The 21,623-nt window shown below is 32.2% G+C and overlaps 2 protein-coding genes across 2 annotated transcripts in view; one reads left to right on the top strand and one right to left on the bottom strand.

The window, feature by feature from the left end:
- The window catches only part of LOC105322746 (uncharacterized), a 127,477-nt gene that overhangs the window by 24,377 nt on the left and 81,477 nt on the right, over positions 1–21,623 (top strand). The window lies entirely within an intron of this gene.
- LOC105346444 (small ribosomal subunit protein mS29) overlaps positions 1–21,623 on the bottom strand; it is a 52,129-nt gene that overhangs the window by 17,952 nt on the left and 12,554 nt on the right. The window lies entirely within an intron of this gene.

The raw sequence follows: 21,623 nt of genomic DNA on the forward strand, positions 1-21,623 counted from the left end.
TGCAAGGGTCCCAAACCTCCTTATCAACTTTAAGTTCTGTAAAGTGATGTACTACTGGTGCTCGATTAGCATGGCCAGAAAAGTGCACGCAATTTCTAATTAACAAATACGGTAAGCCATTATTTTTCATAGAATATTTCTGTTAAACACTGGTTATCGGGTTTATTAATTGATACTTTAGGCCAAATGATTGTCGTTCCTAAAATATTGAACAACATGCGTTCATGCATGAAATACTAGCAAAAAATTGTTGTACGATCAAAATGCATGACATTCTAACGCGTACATAATACAATCGTGTAAAAAAACTAGACCGGAATGTAAAAAAGAAATGATAATTATATTTAAAATATATAAATGTGTTTGATTTAAATTGTATAATTTTGCCGAAAGCTTATAAAATTTTTGTAGCTTGATGAAAAAACAAAACCATATCTCTCTTGAATGCGTCATATATATAGCTTTAACGAGATTCGCTCCTTAGGTTTTGGGTAGCCATCGTGGGTCACCTCTAGTCTGAAAATTCTGCATCACATATTAATTTTATTAGTAAATTTATATTTTACAATGCCAAATAAACTATATTGAATAGAATTGTTTTTAAAGATTTCATTTTTACAGAGTTTTGTAAAGGACTATATTTTGTGGCGGAAGGTTTTCAAGAAGGAAATGAACAATTACCGTAACTCACTAGTTTTAGAGTACTGTTACTTTAGCTTCCTAATTTTCACCACAGACCAAACTTCTAGATAGTTTGTGTATTACGATATATTCATTATATTCTGAAAAACGTCTAAACAATAATTTGACTTTTCTATCGATATATTTTGGCATATTTAGCTTATATTTCATAGAAAATAAGAAAAAATTAACTCCAATTTGGGCATAAACCTAAAATTAGCTTTTTTAATGCTATATCTCAAATTTTTGAGATGTGACCCCTACTTGTTTTACTTTTAAATTGGGCATTAAATGTATGTCTATTTGTATGCAAAGTTATGGAAAGATGACATTACTATCATTTTTATTTGCATTATAATTTGATTGCTCCAAAATTTTGTAACATCTGTTGTTGTGTTCATTATGTACTGGACTTTGAAGCCACCAGTAAAGCAAGAATTTTTAAACTTCGACTTAGATATTACTTTTATAGTCACTACATGTGTTTAACTTCATACTGCCGCATTAATATCATAACCAAATAACAGTTTAAACTATAAACATTTGTTTAATTTCTTAAAATTATCAATTTCTATGTCAAATTTTAGCAAAAATTTCAGGAAAATTATCATTTCTGTTTTCGGCCATATATCTCTGAAAAAAAAATGGCATGTGACATGGGTCACAAATAAAATAAAGGAACAGTTTAGGTCCCTATATTTATATTTAAGTGGTTTTCGGATGATTGACATTACTATTATTTCAGGTGCCAACCTCTTTAAAACGAAGCAAGACCTAGAGTTATATGTTTGATAGCATGACCAATCTGACGATTTTTTCTGCAAATATTCTTGATAGGGCTTATTAACAAAAATAATCATATAAGAGATGCCCTATTTAACACTAATAAAATCGCATTTTAACGTAAAATAAGCATTAAATCTAATGTCCTGTTGGTGACGGACGGGGCATTAAAACATCCTCCACTACAATACTTGAAACTCAACATACTGTTTTCTCAATATAAAACACAACAAAACTATATTTTATCAAAACAATAGTATCAAAAGCATTAAACAATCAACATAACAATAAAACAGCCTATTTCTCAACGAAAAACGATTCAATTCAAATAGTTTATATCGGATAATGAAATCTTTAATCGTGAAAACATCAACGAAGAAAGAAAGTTAGTATAAAAAATCACTAATATTGAAAGTATTCAACAAATTTAACCACAATTAAATATTAATCAAGTAGCTAAAACAACAAGTATTTTTTTTATTCCTTATATTAACATTTTCTACTGTCTTTGTGAGTACATTACAAATCAATTTTGAAGCCTAACACCCAATAATTTCATAAGAGATGAGTGACGCAAAATGAGAATGTCTTATAGCATAACCAAAACTTTATTGGCTGCGCCGCGTAGTATTAAATACATAGCATGTGTGACATGAAAAAATAGTGGCTTTAATTTATGTTGTAATAAAGTGTGAGAATTTGAAATAATATAAATCTAAGTTATAAGGTATCATTATTTGAATATTATTAGGTGATAATTTTGGTCGGGGCGGGGTCAAATCCAATAAAATCTGAAGGGATTTATGATAGATTTCACCACGCTACGACCAAAATTATTACCTCATAATACTCGAAGGATAATTCCTTATTCCTTCAATAATTAAACACATGGATAAAGGGAAAACAACAACCAAAATGTGTAACAAAACTGGTCCCTGTTGGACAATCTGGTTGCTACTGTCAACAACATAATTGGTCGAGCATCTACTATCAGGTGGTTGATGCTTTGACACCCCGTATCACAACTGAAATAAACATCAATTCATGTCCATCTTATCATCAAACTCAAATTCTGTACTTCTACTAAACATACAGTGACTCTTACCTTAATATTGAATCTTTATATAGGGTTATCACGGGATACATCCAATCAAAGTACTGAAGTACTGAAAGCCGGGCTCTTTTGGTATGCCTTTATGCATATTGTGTAGTAAAGATTGAAAATCTCTCTCCCCCTATCTCTCTCTCATGCTTTTAATGTCGGCAAAGCGTCAGAGAGCGACCAAATTTTGTAAGCGGCTATAAACAAAAATATGTCTGTCTAGTAGAAAAAAGTTCAACAGTTGCTGCCGCGGATTTTGCAACAAGCGTAATATATTCAATCCCCATTTCTTCAACGCGCAGCAAAGTAGTTAATGGAAATTCATGCGCATTGTATGTGTACAAAATGCATAGTCTTGTTTTTAAAACACGTTATTAATAAGAAAACTAAAAAAGAGAGACAATTCTATCGAAATAAAAAAAAGAAACAAAATGCCAACACTTTTGACAAAACGTGACTCTTTGTGTAACTATTTTTATAAACTTTGACGCTGTTTGGTTTTTTGTTTACTTTCGAAGATGTCCTTTTTATAGTAACATTGGCGATTTGCCTGCCTACAGCTTTCAGCAGAGCCCGCCTAAAAACCCTCACATCAAAGGAATGAAACAAGTCGCATCAATTGATGATGATTTCAAATGGCTCGAATCAGTTTTTTAATCCGTTGGGTTTGTCCAATATATCATGAACAAAAGCAGGGATGTTTGCAACTGGTACCACTGTTCATCTCCTCTCAAATGTGACTTGTTTCAAACCCATGCGCATTAACATCAGCTTCTTTGACTGCATTATGGTGGACAACAACCGTTTTCGTCTTCCATGACACTAATCACAAATTCGCAAACAAAACCACATACCTGCAGTTTTAATTATTTCATCAAAATAAAGAGAAAACAATTAATTGGAGTTGGTGAAAAAACAAGAATTTAATTTCCGAAACCCCATCTGATGGGAATTTCTAACTAATTGATGGTCAACATGATGGTTTTGTGTAACCAAACACTGCTTTCACAAGATTATGATAAACATCATATTCTCACATAACAAGACATTTCAAATCTCTTGTATACTATCATTGATAGGCAATATTGTGGTTAATAAGTAAAATCATATTCACAACATTGCCTTATCATCAACATTGATACCAAATCTTTAAAATAAAAATCTTTTTCCATTTCATCAAACAATAATCAAAAAGCATTCAAAGCATATCAACGTAACAAACTTCATAAAAAAGAACAAGAGTTCAAATATCTGTATTTTGTGAATGATCAAATGTCTAAAAGAAAGACTTGAGTATAAAAAGATCACTGCAATGGAAAGTATTCAACAGACAAAACCACGTTTAAAAGTTAATCAAGCAGCTAAAACAACAACGTTTTATCCTCTGTTATTGACAAAATTGAATAAAGAGAATAAACAACAAGCAAATTATGCGTAAAATATGTCACAAAACTGGTCCCAGATGGTGATTATACCGTTTGTTATCAAAATCTGGTTGCTTCTGTTAACAATATTGTTGGTCGAGCATCTAATATCAGGTGGTTGATGCTTTGACTTCCCGTATCACAACTGAAATAAACATCAATTCACGTACAAGCATGAATTACAATCAATTCATTTCTCGTCTTCAACTCAAAAACTTTACTACTAAACATCCAGTAAGTCTTACCTAAATATTCTATCCTTTAAATACGGTTACCATGGCAGAGATCCAAAAAACCTCTCATCAAAGGAGTGAAACAAGTCGCATTGAGCATATGAAATGAGGATTTCAAGTGGCTCAAATCAGTTTTTTAATCTGTTGGGTTTGTCCAAAACATCATGAACAAAACCAGGGATGTTTGCAACTGGTACCACTGTTCATCCGCTCTCAAATGTGACTTGTTTCAAACCCATGCGCATTAACATCAGATTCTTTGATTGCATTATGAAGGACACCAACCGTTTTGTTCATCGTTGACACTCATCACAAATTCGGAACTAAATCGACATACTTACAGATTTAATCATCGCATCAAAATAAAGAGAAAACAATTAATTGGAGTTGGTGAAGAGACAAGAATCTTATTTCCAAAACACCATCTCATGGAAGTTTCTGACAAAATGATGGTCAACATTGCTGAAACAAAATTGTGTAACCAAACAATACTTATATATAATGTTGCTAAACATCATATTCTCACATAACAAGACATTTCAAATCTCATGTATACTATCATTGATACGCAAAATTATGGTTAATTAAGTTATCAAAATCATATTCACGACATTGTCTTATTATCAACATTGATACCGAATCTTTAAAACGGAAACGTTTTCATCAACAATGATATCAAAAAGCATTCAAAGCATATCAAAATGACAAACTTCATCAAAAAGAACAAGAGTTCAAATATATATATTTTGTAAATGATCAAATGTCTAAAAGAAAGATTTGAGTATGAAAAGATCACTGCAATTGAAAGTATTCAACAAACATTACCACGTTAAAAAGTTAATCAAGCAGCTAAAACAACAACGTTTTATCTCCTGTTATTGACAAAATTGAATAAAGAGAATAAACAACAAGCAAATTATGCGTAAAATATGTCATAAAACTGGTCCCAGATGGTGATTATACCGTTTGTTATCAAAATCTGGTTGCTTCTGTTAACAATATTGTTGGTCGAGCATCTAATATCAGGTGGTTGATGCTTTGACTCCCCGTATCACAACTGAAATAAACAATAATTCACGTACAAGCATGAATTACATTAAATTCATTTCTCGTCTTCAAATCAAAAACTTTACTACTAAACATCCAGTAATTCTTACCTAAATATTGAATCCTTTTAATAAGGTTACCATGGCAGAGATCCAAAAATCCTCACATCAAAGGAATGAAACAAGTCGCATTGTGTAGAATTATGAAACGAGGATTTCAAGTGGCTCGAATCAGTTTTTTAATCCGTTGGGTTTGTCCAAAACATCATGAACAAAAGCAGGGATGTTTGCAACTGGTACCACTGTTCATCCGCTCTCAAATGTGACTTGTTTCAAACACATGTGCATTAACATCAGATTCTTTGATTGCATTATGATGGACAACAACCGTTTTCTTCATCGCTGACACTCATCACAAATTCGGAACCAAATCGACATACTTACAGTTTAAACCATCTCATCAAAATAAAGAGAAAACAATTAATTGGAGTTGGTGAAGAGACAAGAATCTTATTTCCAAAACACCATCTCATGGAAGTTTCTGACAAAATGATGGTCAACATTGCTGAAACAAAATTGTGTAACCAAACAATACTTATATATAATGTTGCTAAACATCATATTCTCACATAACAAGACATTTCAAATCTCATGTATACTATCATTGATACGCAAAATTGTGGTTAATTAAGTTATCAAAATCATATTCACGACATTGTCTTATTATCAACATTGATACCGAATCTTTAAAATGGAAACTTTTTTTCATCAACAATAATATCAAAAAGCATTCAAAGCATATCAACATAACAAACTTCATGAAAAAGAACACCAGTTCAAATATCTGTATTTTGTAAATGATCAAATGTCTAAAAGAAAGACTTGAGTATAAAAAGATCGCTGCAATGGAAAGTATTCAACAAACATAACCACGTTTAAAAATTAATCAAGCAGCTAAAACAATCACGTTTTATCCCCTGTTATTGACAAAATTGAATAAAGAGAGTAAACACCAAGCAAATGATGCGTAAAATATGTCACAAAACTGGTCCCAGATGGTGATTATACCGTTTGTTATCAAAATCTGGTTGCTTCTGTTAACAATATTGCTGGTCGAGCATCTAATATCAGGTGGTTGATGCTTTGACTTCCCGTATCACAACTGAAATAAACATCAATTCACGTACAAGCATGAATTACAATAAATTCATTTCTCGTCTTCAAACCAAAACCTTTACTACTAAACATCCAGTAAGTCTTACCTAAATATTGAATCCTTTTAATACGGTTACCATGGCAGAGATCCAATAACCAATAATCTAAGGAATGAAACAAGTCGCATTGAGCATATGAAACGAGGATTTCAAGTGGCTCAAATCAGTTTTTTAATCCGTTGGGTTTGTCCAATACATCATGAACAAAACCAGGAGATTTTTGCAACGGGTACCACTGTTCATCCGCTCTTAAATGTGACTTGTTTCAAACACATGTGCATTAACATCAGCGTCTTTGACTGCAATATGATGGACACCAACCGTTTTCTTCATCGCTGACACTCATCGCTAATTCGGAACCAACTCGACATACTTACAGTTTAAATCATCTCATCATAATAAAGAGAAAACAATTAATTGGAGTTGGTGAAGAGACAAGAATCTTATTTCCAAAACACCATCTCATGGAAGTTTCTGACAAAATGATGGTCAACATTGCTGAAACAAAATTGTGTAACCTAACAATGCTTTCATATAATGTTGCTAAACATCATATTCTCACATTACAAGACATTTCAAATCTCATATTAATATCATGGATAGGCAAAATTGTAGTTAATTAAGTTATCAAAATCATATTCACGACATTGTCTTATTATCAACATTGATACCGAATCTTTAAAATGGAATCTTGTTTTCATCAACAATAATATCAAAAAGCATATCAAAATGACAAACTTCATCAAAAAAGAACAAGAGTTCAAATTTATATATTGTGTACATGATCAAATGTCTAAAAGAAAGATTTGAGTATGAAAAGATCACTGCAATTCAAAGTATTCAACAAACAAGACCACGTTTAAAAGTTAATCAAGCAGCTAAAACAACAACGTTTTATCCCCTGTTATTGACAAAATTGAATAAAGAGAGTAAACAACAAGCAAATGATGCGTAAAACATGTTACAAAACTGGTCCCAGATGGTGAAAATACCGAAGGCTGTTTGTTCTCACATTCTGGCTGCTTCTGTTAACAATATTGTTAGTCGAGCATCTAAAATCAGGTGGTTGATGCTTTGACTTCCCGTATCACAACTGAAATAAACATCAATTCACGTACAAGCATTAATTACAATAAATTCATTTCTCGTCTTCAACTCAAAAACTTGACTACTAAACATCAAGTAAGTCTTACCTAAATATTTTATCCTTTAAATACGGTTACCATGGCAGAGATCCAAAAAACCTCTCATCTAAGGAATGAAACAAGTCGCATTGAGCATATGAAATGAGGATTTCAAGTGGCTCGAATCAGTTTTTTAATCTGTTGGGTTTGTCCAATACATCATGAACAAAACCAGGGATGTTTGCAACTGGTACCACTGTTCATCCGCTCTCAAATGTGACTTGTTTCAAACCCATGCGCATTAGCATCAGATTCTTTGATTGCATTATGAAGGACAACAACCGTTTTCTTCATCGTTGACACTCATCACAAATTCGGAACTAAATCGACATACTTACAGATTTAATCATCGCATCAAAATAAAGAGAAAACAATTAATTGGAGTTGGTGAAGAGACAAGAATCTTATTTCCAAAACACCATCTCATGGAAGTTTCTGACAAAATGATGGTCAACATTGCTGAAACAAAATTGTGTAACCAAACAATACTTATATATAATGTTGCTAAACATCATATTCTCACATAACAAGACATTTCAAATCTCATGTATACTATCATTGATACGCAAAATTGGGGCTAATTAAGTATCAAAATCATATTCACGACATTGTCTTATTATCAACATTGATACCGAATCTTTAAAACGGAAACGTTTTCATCAACAATAATATCAAAAAGCATTCAAAGCATATCAAAATGACAAACTTCATCAAAAAGAACAAGAGTTTAAATATATATATTTTGTATATGGTCAAATGTCTAAAAGAAAAATTTGAGTATGAAAAGATCACTGCAATTGAAAGTATTCAACAAACATAACCACGTTAAAAAGTTAATCAAGCAGCTAAAACAACAACGTTTTATCCCCTGTTATTGACAAATTTGAATAAAGAGAATAAACAACAAGCAAATGATGCGTAAAATATGTCACAAAACTGGTCCCAGATGGTGATTATACCGTTTGTTATCAAAATCTGGTTGCTTCTGTTAACAATATTGTTGGTCGAGCATCTAATATCAGGTGGTTGATGCTTTGACTTCCCGTATCACAACTGAAATAAACATCAATTCACGTACATGCATGAATTACAATCAATTCATTTCTCGTCTTCAAATCAAAAACTTGACTACTAAACATCCAGTAAGTCTTACCTAAATACTGAATCCTTTCAATAAGGTTACCATGGCAGAGATCCAAAAATCCTCACATCAAAGGAGTGAAATAAGTCGCATTGTGTAGAATTATGAAACGAGGATTTCAAGTGCCTCGAATCAGTTTTTTAATCCGTTGGGTTTGTCCAATACATCATGAACAAAACCAGGAGATTTTTGCAACGGGTACCACTGTTCATCCGCTCTTAAATGTGACTTGTTTCAAACACATGTGCATTAACATCAGCGTCTTTGACTGCAATATGATGGACAACAACCGTTTTCTTCATCGCTGACACTCATCGCTAATTCGGAACCAAATCGACATACTTACAGTTTAAATCATCTCATCAAAATAAAGAGAAAACAATTAATTGGAGTTGGTGAAGAGACAAGAATCTTATTTCCAAAACACCATCTCATGGAAGTTTCTGACAAAATGATGGTCAACATTGCTGAAACAAAATTGTGTAACCAAACAATACTTATATATAATGTTGCTAAACATCATATTCTCACATAACATGACATTTCAAATCTCATGTATACTATCATTGATACGAAAAATTGTGGTTAATTAAGTATCAAAATCATATTCACGACATTGTCTTATTATCAACATTGATACCGAATCTTTAAAACGGAAACTTTTTCATCAACAATAATATCAAAAAGCATTCAAAGCATATCAAAATGACAAACTTCATCAAAAAGAACAAGAGTTAAAATACATATATATTGTATTTGGTCAAATGTCTAAAAGAAAGATTTGAGTATGAAAAGATCACTGCAATTGAAAGTATTCAACAAACATAACCACGTTAAAAAGTTAATCAAGCAGCTAAAACAACAACGTTTTATCCCCTGTTATTGACAAAATTGAATAAAGAGAATAAACAACAAGCAAATGATGCGTAAAATATGTCACAAAACTGGTCCCAGATGGTGATTATACCGTTTGTTATCAAAATCTGGTTGCTTCTGTTAACAATATTGTTGGTCGAGCATCTAATATCAGGTGGTTGATGCTTTGACTTCCCGTATCACAACTGAAATAAACATCAATTCACGTACATGCATGAATTACAATCAATTCATTTCTCGTCTTCAAATCAAAAACTTGACTACTAAACATCCAGTAAGTCTTACCTAAATATTGAATCCTTTTAATAAGGTTACCATGGCAGAGATCCAAAAATCCTCACATCAAAGGAGTGAAATAAGTCGCATTGTGTAGAATTATGAAACGAGGATTTCAAGTGGCTCAAATCAGTTTTTTAATCCGTTGGGTTTGTCCAATACATCATGAACAAAACCAGGAGATTTTTGCAACGGGTACCACTGTTCATCCGCTCTTAAATGTGACTTGTTTCAAACACATGTGCATTAACATCAGCGTCTTTGACTGCAATATGATGGACACCAACCGTTTTCTTCATCGCTGACACTCATCGCTAATTCGGAACCAAATCGACATACTTACAGTTTAAATCATCTCATCAAAATAAAGAGAAAACAATTAATTGGAGTTGGTGAAGAGACAAGAATCTTATTTCCAAAACACCATCTCATGGAAGTTTCTGACAAAATGATGGTCAACATTGCTGAAACAAAATTGTGTAACCTAACAATGCTTTCATATAATGTTGCTAAACATCATATTCTCACTTTACAAGACATTTCAAATCTCATATTAATATCATGGATAGGCAAAATTGTAGTTAATTAAGTTATCAAAATCATATTCACGACATTGTCTTATTATCAACATTGATACCGAATCTTTAAAACGGAAACTTTTTCATCAACAATAATATCAAAAAGCATTCAAAGCATATCAAAATGACAAACTTCATCAAAAGGAACAAGAGTTTAAATATATATATATTGTATTTGGTCAAATGTCTAAAAGAAAGATTTGAGTATGAAAAGATCACTGCAATTGAAAGTATTCAACAAACATAACCACGTTAAAAAGTTAATCAAGCAGCTAAAACAACAACGTTTTATCCTCTGTTATTGACAAAATTGAATAAAGAGAATAAACAACAAGCAAATCATGCGTAAAATATGTCACAAAACTGGTCCCAGATGGTGATTATACCGTTTGTTATCAAAATCTGGTTGCTTCTGTTAACAATATTGTTGGTCGAGCATCTAATATCAGGTGGTTGATGCTTTGACTTCCCGTATCACAACTGAAATAAACATCAATTCACGTACATGCATGAATTACAATAAATTCATTTCTCGTCTTCAAATCAAAAACTTGACTACTAAACATCCAGTAAGTCTTACCTAAATATTTTATCCTTTTAATACGGTTACCATGGCAGAGATCCAAAAATCCTCACATCAAAGGAGTGAAATAAGTCGCATTGTGTAGAATTATGAAACGAGGATTTCAAGTGCCTCGAATCAGTTTTTTAATCCGTTGGGTTTGTCCAAAACATCATGAACAAAACCAGGGATGTTTGCAACTGGTACCACTGTTTATCTGCTCTCAGATGTGACTTGTTTCAAACCCATGCGCATTAACATCAGATTCTTTGATTGCATTATGATGGACAACAACCGTTTTCTTCATCGTTGACAGTCATCACAAATTCGGAACTAAATCGACATACTTACAGTTTTAATAATCGCATCAAAATAAAGAGAAAACAATTAATTGGAGTTGGTGAAGAGACAAGAATCTTATTTCCAAAACACCATCTCATGGAAGTTTCTGACAAAATGATGGTCAACATTGCTGAAACAAAATTGTGTAACCAAACAATACTTATATATAATGTTGCTAAACATCATATTCTCACATAACAAGACATTTCAAATCTCATGTATACTATCATTGATACGCAAAATTATGGTTAATTAGGTTATCAAAATCATATTCACGACATTGTCTTATTATCAACATTGATACCGAATCTTTAAAACGGAAACTTTTTCATCAACAATAATATCAAAAAGCATTCAAAGCATATCAAAATGACAAACTTCATCAAAAACAACAAGAGTTCAAATATATATATTTTGTAAATGATCAAATGTCTAAAAGAAAGACTTGAGTATAAAAAGATCGCCGCAATTGAAAGTATTCAACAAACATAACCACGTTTAAAAGTTAATCAAGCAGCTAAAACAATCACGTTTTATCCCCTGTTATTGACAAAATTGAATAAAGAGAGTAAACACCAAGCAAATGATGCGTAAAATATGTCACAAAACTGGTCCCAGATGGTGATTATACCGTTTGTTGTCAAAATCTGGTTGCTTCTGTCAACAATATTGCTGGTCGAGCATCTAATATCAGGTGGTTGATACTTTGACTTCCCGTATCACAACTGAAATAAACATCAATTCACGTACAAGCATGAATTACAATAAATTCATTTCTCGTCTTCAAACCAAAACCTTTACTACTAAACATCCAGTAAGTCTTACCTAAATATTTTATCCTTTTAATACGGTTACCATGGCAGAGATCCAATAACCAATAATCTAAGGAATGAAACAAGTCGCATTGAGCATATGAAATGAGGATTTCAAGTGGCTCAAATCAGTTTTTTAATCCGTTGGGTTTGTCCAATACATCATGAACAAAACCAGGGATGTTTGCAACTGGTACCACTGTTCATCCGCTCTCAAATGTGACTTGTTTCAAACCCATGCGCATTAACATCAGATTCTTTGATTACATTATGATGAACAACAACCGTTTTGTTCATCGTTGACAGTCATCACAAATTCGGAACTAAATCGACATACTTACAGTTTAAATCATCGCATCAAAATAAAGAGAAAACAATTAATTGGAGTTGGTGAAGAGACAAGAATCTTATTTCCAAAACACCATCTCATGGAAGTTTCTGACAAAATGATGGTCAACATTGCTGAAACAAAATTGTGTAACCAAACAATACTTATATATAATGTTGCTAAACATCATATTCTCACATAACAAGACATTTCAAATCTCATGTATACTATCATTGATACGCAAAATTGTGGTTAATTAAGTTATCAAAATCATATTCACGACATTGTCTTATTATCAACATTGATACCGAATCTTCAAAACGGAAACTTATTTTCATCAACATTAATATCAAAAAGCATTCAAAGCATATCAAAATGACAAACTTCATCAAAAACAACAAGAGTTCAAATATATATATTTTGTAAATGATCAAATGTCTAAAAGAAAGACTTGAGTATGAAAAGATCACTGCAATTGAAAGTATTCAACAAACATAACCACGTTAAAAAGTTAATCAAGCAGCTAAAACAACAACGTTTTATCTCCTGTTATTGACAAAATTGAATAAAGAGAGTAAACAACAAGCAAATGATGCGTAAAATATGTCACAAAACTGGTCCCAGATGGTGATTATACCGTTTGTTATCAAAATCTGGCTGCTTCTGTTAACAATATTGTTGGTCGAGCATCTAATATCAGGTGGTTGATGCTTTGACTTCCCGTATCACAACTGAAATACAACTGAAATTCACGTACAAGCATGAATTACAATCAATTCATTTCTCGTCTTCAAATCAAAAACTTGACTACTAAACATCCAGTAATTCTTACCTCAATATTGTATCCTTTTAATAAGGTTACCATGGCAGAGATCCAAAAATCCTCACATCAAAGGAATGAAACAAGTCGCATTGTGTAGAATTATGAAACGAGGATTTCAAGTGGCTCCAATCAGTCTTTTAATCCATTGGGTTTGTCCAAAACATCATGAACAAAACCAGGGATGTTTGCAACTGGTACCACTGTTCATCCGCTCTCAAATGTGACTTGTTTCAAACCCATGCGCATTAACATCAGATTCTTTGACTGCATTATGATGGACAACAACCGTTTTGTTCATCGCTGACACTCATCACAAATTCGGAGCCAAATCGACATACTTACAGTTTTAATCATCTCATCAAAATAAAGAGAAAACAATTAATTGGAGTTGGTGAAGAGACAAGAATCTTAATTCCAAAACACCATCTCATGGAAGTTTCTGACAAAATGATGGTCAACATTGCTGAAACAAAATTGTGTAACCAAACAATACTTATATATAATGTTGCTAAACATCATATTCTCACATAACAAGACATTTCAAATCTCATGTATACTATCATTGATACGCAAAATTGTGGCTAATTAAGTTATCAAAATCATATTCACGACATTGTCTTATTATCAACATTGATACCGAATCTTTAAAACGGAAACTTCTTTTCATCAACATTAATATCAAAAAGCATTCAAAGCATATCAACATAACAAACTTCATCAAAAAGAACAAGAGTTCAAATATATATATTTTGTAAATGATCAAATGTCTAAAAGAAAGACTTGAGTATGAAAAGATCACTGCAATTGAAAGTATTCAACAAACATAACCACGTTAAAAAGTTAATCAAGCAGCTAAAACAACAACGTTTTATCCTCTGTTATTGACAAAATTGAATAAAGAGAGTAAACAACAAGCAAATTATGCGTAAAATATGTCACAAAACTGGTCCCAGATGGTGATTATACCGTTTGTTATCAAAATCTGGTTGCTTCTGTTAACAATATTGTTGGTCGAGCATCTAATATCAGGTGGTTGATGCTTTGACTTCCCGTATCACAACTGAAATAAACAATAATTCACGTACAAGCATGAATTACAATAAATTCATTTCTCGTCTTCAAATCAAAACTTGATTACTAAACATCCAGTAATTCTTACCTAAATATTGTATCCTTTTAATACGGTTACCATGGCAGAGATCCAAAAATCCTCACATCAAAGGAATGAAACAAGTCGCATTGTGTAGAATTATGATACGAGGATTTCAAGTGGCTCGAATCAGTTTTTTAATCCGTTGGGTTTGTCCAAAACATCATGAACAAAACCAGGGATGTTTGCAACTGGTACCACTGTTCATCCGCTCTCAAATGTGATTTGTATCAAACACATGTGCATTAACATCAGATTCTTTGACTGCATTATGATGGACAACAACCGTTTTCTTCATCGCTGACACTCATCACCAATTCGGAACCAAATCGACATACTTACAGTTTAAATCATCTCATCAAAATAAAGAGAAAACAATTAATTGGAGTTGGTGAAGAGACAAGAATCTTATTTCCAAAACACCATCTCATGGAAGTTTCTGACAAAATGATGGTCAACATAGCTGAAACAAAATTGTGTAACCAAACAATACTTATATATAATGTTGCTAAACATCATATTCTCACATAACAAGACATTTCAAATCTCATGTATACTATCATTGATACGCAAAATTGGGGCTAATTAAGTATCAAAATCATATTCACGACATTGTCTTATTATCAACATTGATACCGAATCTTTAAAACGGAAACGTTTTCATCAACAATAATATCAAAAAGTATTCAAAGCATATCAAAATGACAAACTTCATCAAAAAGAACAAGAGTTTAAATATATATATTTTGTATATGGTCAAATGTCTAAAAGAAAGATTTGAGTATGAAAAGATCACTGCAATTGAAAGTATTCAACAAACATAACCACGTTAAAAAGTTAATCAAGCAGCTAAAACAACAACGTTTTATCCCCTGTTATTGACAAAATTGAATAAAGAGAATAAACAACAAGCAAATGATGCGTAAAATATGTCACAAAACTGGTCCCAGATGGTGATTATACCGTTTGTTATCAAAATCTGGTTGCTTCTGTTAACAATATTGTTGGTCGAGCATCTAATATCAGGTGGTTGATGCTTTGACTTCCCGTATCACAACTGAAATAAACATCAATTCACGTACATGCATGAATTACAATCAATTCATTTCTCGTCTTCAAATCAAAAACTTGACTACTAAACATCCAGTAAGTCTTACCTAAATATTGAATCCTTTTAATAAGGTTACCATGGCAGAGATCCAAAAATCCTCACATCAAAGGAGTGAAACAAGTCGCATTGTGTAGAATTAAGAAACGAGGATTTCAAGTGCCTTGAATCAGTTTTTTAATCCGTTGGGTTTGTCCAATACATCATGAACAAAACCAGGGATGTTTGCAACTGGTACCACTGTTCATCCGCTCTCAAATGTGACTTGTTTCAAACCCATGCGCATTAACATCAGATTCTTTGATTACATTATGATGAACAACAACCGTTTTGTTCATCGTTGACAGTCATCACAAATTCGGAACTAAATCGACATACTTACAGTTTAAATCATCGCATCAAAATAAAGAGAAAACAATTAATTGGAGTTGGTGAAGAGACAAGAATCTTATTTCCAAAACACCATCTCATGGAAGTTTCTGACAAAATGATGGTCAACATTGCTGAAACAAAATTGTGTAACCAAACAATACTTATATATAATGTTGCTAAACATCATATTCTCACATAACAAGACATTTCAAATCTCATGTATACTATCATTGATACGCAAAATTGTGGTTAATTAAGTTATCAAAATCATATTCACGACATTATCTTATTATCAACATTGATACCGAATCTTTAAAACGGAAACTTATTTTCATCAACATTAATATCAAAAAGCATTCAAAGCATATCAAAATGACAAACTTCATCAAAAACAACAAGAGTTCAAATATATATATTTTGTAAATGATCAAATGTCTAAAAGAAAGACTTGAGTATGAAAAGATCACTGCAATTGAAAGTATTCAACAAACATAACCACGTTAAAAAGTTAATCAAGCAGCTAAAACAACAACGTTTTATCTCCTGTTATTGACAAAATTGAATAAAGAGAGTAAACAACAAGCAAATGATGCGTAAAATATGTCACAAAACTGGTCCCAGATGGTGATTATACCGTTTGTTATCAAAATCTGGCTGCTTCTGTTAACAATATTGTTGGTCGAGCATCTAATATCAGGTGGTTGATGCTTTGACTTCCCGTATCACAACTGAAATACAACTGAAATTCACGTACAAGCATGAATTACAATCAATTCATTTCTCGTCTTCAAATCAAAAACTTGACTACTAAACATCCAGTAATTCTTACCTCCATATTGTATCCTTTTAATAAGGTTACCATGGCAGAGATCCAAAAATCCTCACATCAAAGGAATGAAACAAGTCGCATTGTGTAGAATTATGAAACGAGGATTTCAAGTGGCTTCAATCAGTCTTTTAATCCATTGGGTTTGTCCAAAACATCATGAACAAAACCAGGGATGTTTGCAACTGGTACCACTGTTCATCCGCTCTCAAATGTGACTTGTTTCAAACCCATGCGCATTAACATCAGATTCTTTGACTGCAATATGATGGACAACAACCGTTTTCTTCATCGCTGACACTCATCACAAATTCGGAGCCAAATCGACATAATTACAGTTTTAATCATCTCATCAAAATAAAGAGAAAACAATTAATTGGAGTTGGTGAAGAGACAAGAATCTTAATTCCAAAACACCATCTCATGGAAGTTTCTGACAAAATGATGGTCAACATTGCTGAAACAAAATTGTGTAACCAAACAATACTTATATATAATGTTGCTAAACATCATATTCTCACATAACAAGACATTTCAAATCTCATGTATACTATCATTGATAGGCAAAATTGTGGCTAATTAAGTTATCAAAATCATATTCACGACATTGTCTTATTATCAACATTGATACCGAATCTTTAAAACGGAAACTTCTTTTCATCAACATTAATATCAAAAAGCATTCAAAGCATATCAACATAACAAACTTCATCAAAAAGAACAAGAGTTCAAATATATATATTTTGTAAATGATCAAATGTCTAAAAGAAAGACTTGAGTATGAAAAGATCACTGCAATTGAAAGTATTCAACAAACATAACCACGTTAAAAAGTTAATCAAGCAGCTAAAACAACAACGTTTTATCCTCTGTTATTGACAAAATTGAATAAAGAGAGTAAACAACAAGCAAATTATGCGTAAAATATGTCACAAAACTGGTCCCAGATGGTGATTATACCGTTTGTTATCAAAATCTGGTTGCTTCTGTTAACAATATTGTTGGTCGAGCATCTAATATCAGGTGGTTGATGCTTTGACTTCCCGTATCACAACTGAAATAAACAATAATTCACGTACAAGCATGAATTACAATAAATTCATTTCTCGTCTTCAAATCAAAACTTGATTACTAAACATCCAGTAATTCTTACCTAAATATTGTATCCTTTTAATACGGTTACCGCAGCATGTATCCAAAAATTCTCTCATCAAAGGAATGAAACAAGTCGCATTGGGTTTATGAAATGAGGATTTCAAGTGGCTCGAATCAGTTTTTAATCCGTTGGGTTTGTCCAAAACATCATGAACAAAACCAGAGATGTTTGCAACTAGTACCACTGTTCATCCGCTCTCAAATGTGACTTGTTTCAAACCCATGCGCATTAACATCAGCTTCTTTGACTGCATTATGATGGACAAAAACCGTTTTGTTCATCGCTGACACTCATCACAAATTCGGAACCAAATCGACATACTTACAGTTTTAATCATCTCATCAAAATAAAGAGAAAACAATTAATTGGAGTTGGTGAAGAGACAAGAATCTTATTTCCAAAACACCATCTCATGGAAGTTTCTGACAAAATGATGGTCAACATTGCTGAAACAAAATTGTGTAACCAAACAATACTTATATATAATGTTGCTAAACATCATATTCTCACATAACAAGACATTTCAAATCTCATGTATACTATCATTGATACGCAAAATTGTGGTTAATTAAGTTATCAAAATCATATTCACGACATTGTCTTATTATCAACATTGATACCGAATCTTTAAAATGGAAACTTGTTTTCATCAACAATAATATCAAAAAGCATTCAAAGCATATCAACATAATAAACTTCATCAAAAAGAACAAGAGTTCAAATTTATATATTTTGTAAATGATCAAATGTCTAAAACAAAGATTTGAGTATGAAACGATCACTGCAATTGAAAGTATTCAACAAACAAAACCACTGCAATGGAAAGTATTCAACAAACAAAACCATGTTTAAAAGTTTATGAAGCAACTAAAACAACAACGTTTTATCCTCTGTTTTTGACAAAATTGAATAAAGAGAATAAACAACAAGCAAATTATGCGTAAAACATGTCACAAAACTGGTCCCAGATGGTGATTATACCGTTTGTTATCAAAATCTGGTTGCTTCTGTTAACAATATTGTTGGTCGAGCATCTAATATCAGGTGGTTGATGCTTTGACTTCACGTATCACAACTGAAATAAACATCAATTCACGTACAAGCATGAATTACAATAAATTCATTTCTCGTCTTCAAATCAAAAACTTGACTACTAAACATCCAGTAAGTCTTACCAAAATATTATATCCTTTTAATACGGTCACCGCAGCATGTATCCAAAAATTCTCTCATCAAAGGAATGAAACAAGTCGCATTGAGTATATGAAATGAGGATTTCAAGTGGCTCGAATCAGTTTTTTAATCCGTTGGATTTCTCCAAAACATCATGAACAAAACCAGAGATGTTTGCAACTAGTACCACTGTTCATCCGCTCTCAAATGTGACTTGTTTCAAACCCATGCGCATTAACATCAGCTTCTTTGACTGCATTATGATGGACAAAAACCGTTTTGTTCATCGCTGACACTCATCACAAATTCGGAACCAAATCGACATACTTACAGTTTTAATCATCTCATCAAAATAAAGAGAAAACAATTAATTGGAGTTGGTGAAGAGACAAGAATCTTATTTCCAAAACACCATCTCATGGAAGTTTCTGACAAAATGATGGTCAACATTGCTGAAACAAAATTGTGTAACCAAACAATACTTATATATAATGTTGCTAAACATCATATTCTCACATAACAAGACATTTGAAATCTCATGTATACTAACATTGATAGGCAAAGTTGTGGTTAATTAAGTTATCAAAATTATATTCACGACATTGTCTTAATATCAACATTGATAACGAATCTTTAAAATGGAAACTTGTTTTCATCAACAATAATATCAAAAAGCATTCAAAGCATATCAAAATGACAAACTTCATCAAAAAGAACAAGAGTTCAAATATATATATTTTGTAAATGATCAAATGTCTAAAAGAAAGATTTGAGTATGAAAAGATCACTGAAATTGAAAGTTTTCAACAAACAAAACCACTGCAATGGAAAGTATTCAACAAACAAAACCAGGTTTAAAAGTTAATCAAGCTACTAAAACAACAACGATTATCCCCTGTTATTGACAAAATTGAATAAAGAGAATAAAAAACAATCAAATTATGCGTAAAACATGTCACAAAACTGGTCCCAGATGGTGATTATACCGTTTGTTATCAAAATCTGGCTGCTTCTGTTAACAATATTGTTGGTCGAGCATCTAATATCAGGTGGTTGATGCTTTGACTTCCCGTATCACAACAGAAATAAACATCAATTCACGTACAAGCATGAATTACAATAAATTCATTTCTCGTCTTCAAATCAAAAACTTGACTACTAAACATCCAGTAAGTCTTACCAAAATATTGTATCCATTTAATACGGTCACCGCAGCATATATCAAAAACCCTCTCATCAAAGGAATGAAACAAGTCGCATTGAGTATATGAAATGAGGATTTCAAGTGGCTCGAATCAGTTTTTTTAATCCGTTGGGTTTGTCCAAAACATCATGAACAAAACCAGGGATGTTTGCAACTGGTACCAATGTTCATCCGCTCTCAAATGTGACTTGTTTCAAACCCACGCGCATTAACATCAGCTTCTTTGACTGCATTATGATGGACAAAAACCGTTTTCTTCATCGCTGACACTCATCACAAATTCGGAACCAAATCGACATACTTACAGTTTTAATCATCTCATCAAAATAAAGAGAAAACAATTAATTGGAGTTGGTGAAGAGACAAGAATCTTATTTCGAAAACACCATTTCATGGAAGTTTCTGACAAAATGATGGGCAACACTGCTGAAACAAAATTGTGTAACCAAACAATGCTTTCATTAGATGTCGATTAAAAAACAAACTTCATAAAAAAATCAAGAATTCATTATTAGTATTATGTAAATGATGAAGTGGCTAAAAGAAAGATTTAAGTATGAAAAGATACACAACCACGTTTAGAAGTTATTCAAGTAGCTAAGTCAACGATGTTTTATCCCCTATAATTGACAAAATTGACTAATGAAAACAAATAACAAGCACATTGTGGGTAAAATATATCACAAAACTGGTCCCAGATAGTGACTATAATGTTGTTTGTTCTGACAATCTGGTTGCTTTTGTTAACAATATTATTGGTCGAGCACCTGATATCAGGTGGTTGATGCTTATTCTTCACGTATCACAATTCACAACTGAAATAAAGATAAAATCTGTACTTCTAATAAAGATCCAGTAAGCCGTAACTAAAAATTGCATTGTTTAAATAAGGTATTTACGGGAAACATCAAATTATCTTTACATCATAGGAATGAAACAAGTTGCATTGAGTGTATGAAATGATGCTTTTAAGTGGCTCGAATCAGTTTTTTAATCCATTGGGTTTGTCCAAAACATCATGAACAAAACCAGGGATGTTTGCAACTGGTACCACTGTTCATCTGCTCTCAAATTTGACTTGTTTCAAACATATACACATAAACATGAGTTTCTTTAAATGCATTATCATGGCCGACAACCATTTTTTTTATCACAAATTGGGAAACAAAATTACGTACATGCAGTCATGATTATTTCATCATAATAAGGAGAGAAAAATTAATTGGAGT

This window comes from Magallana gigas, chromosome 6 (genome assembly GCF_963853765.1).
Source record: "Magallana gigas chromosome 6, xbMagGiga1.1, whole genome shotgun sequence".
NCBI classification, from domain to species: Eukaryota; Metazoa; Mollusca; class Bivalvia; order Ostreida; family Ostreidae; genus Magallana; species Magallana gigas.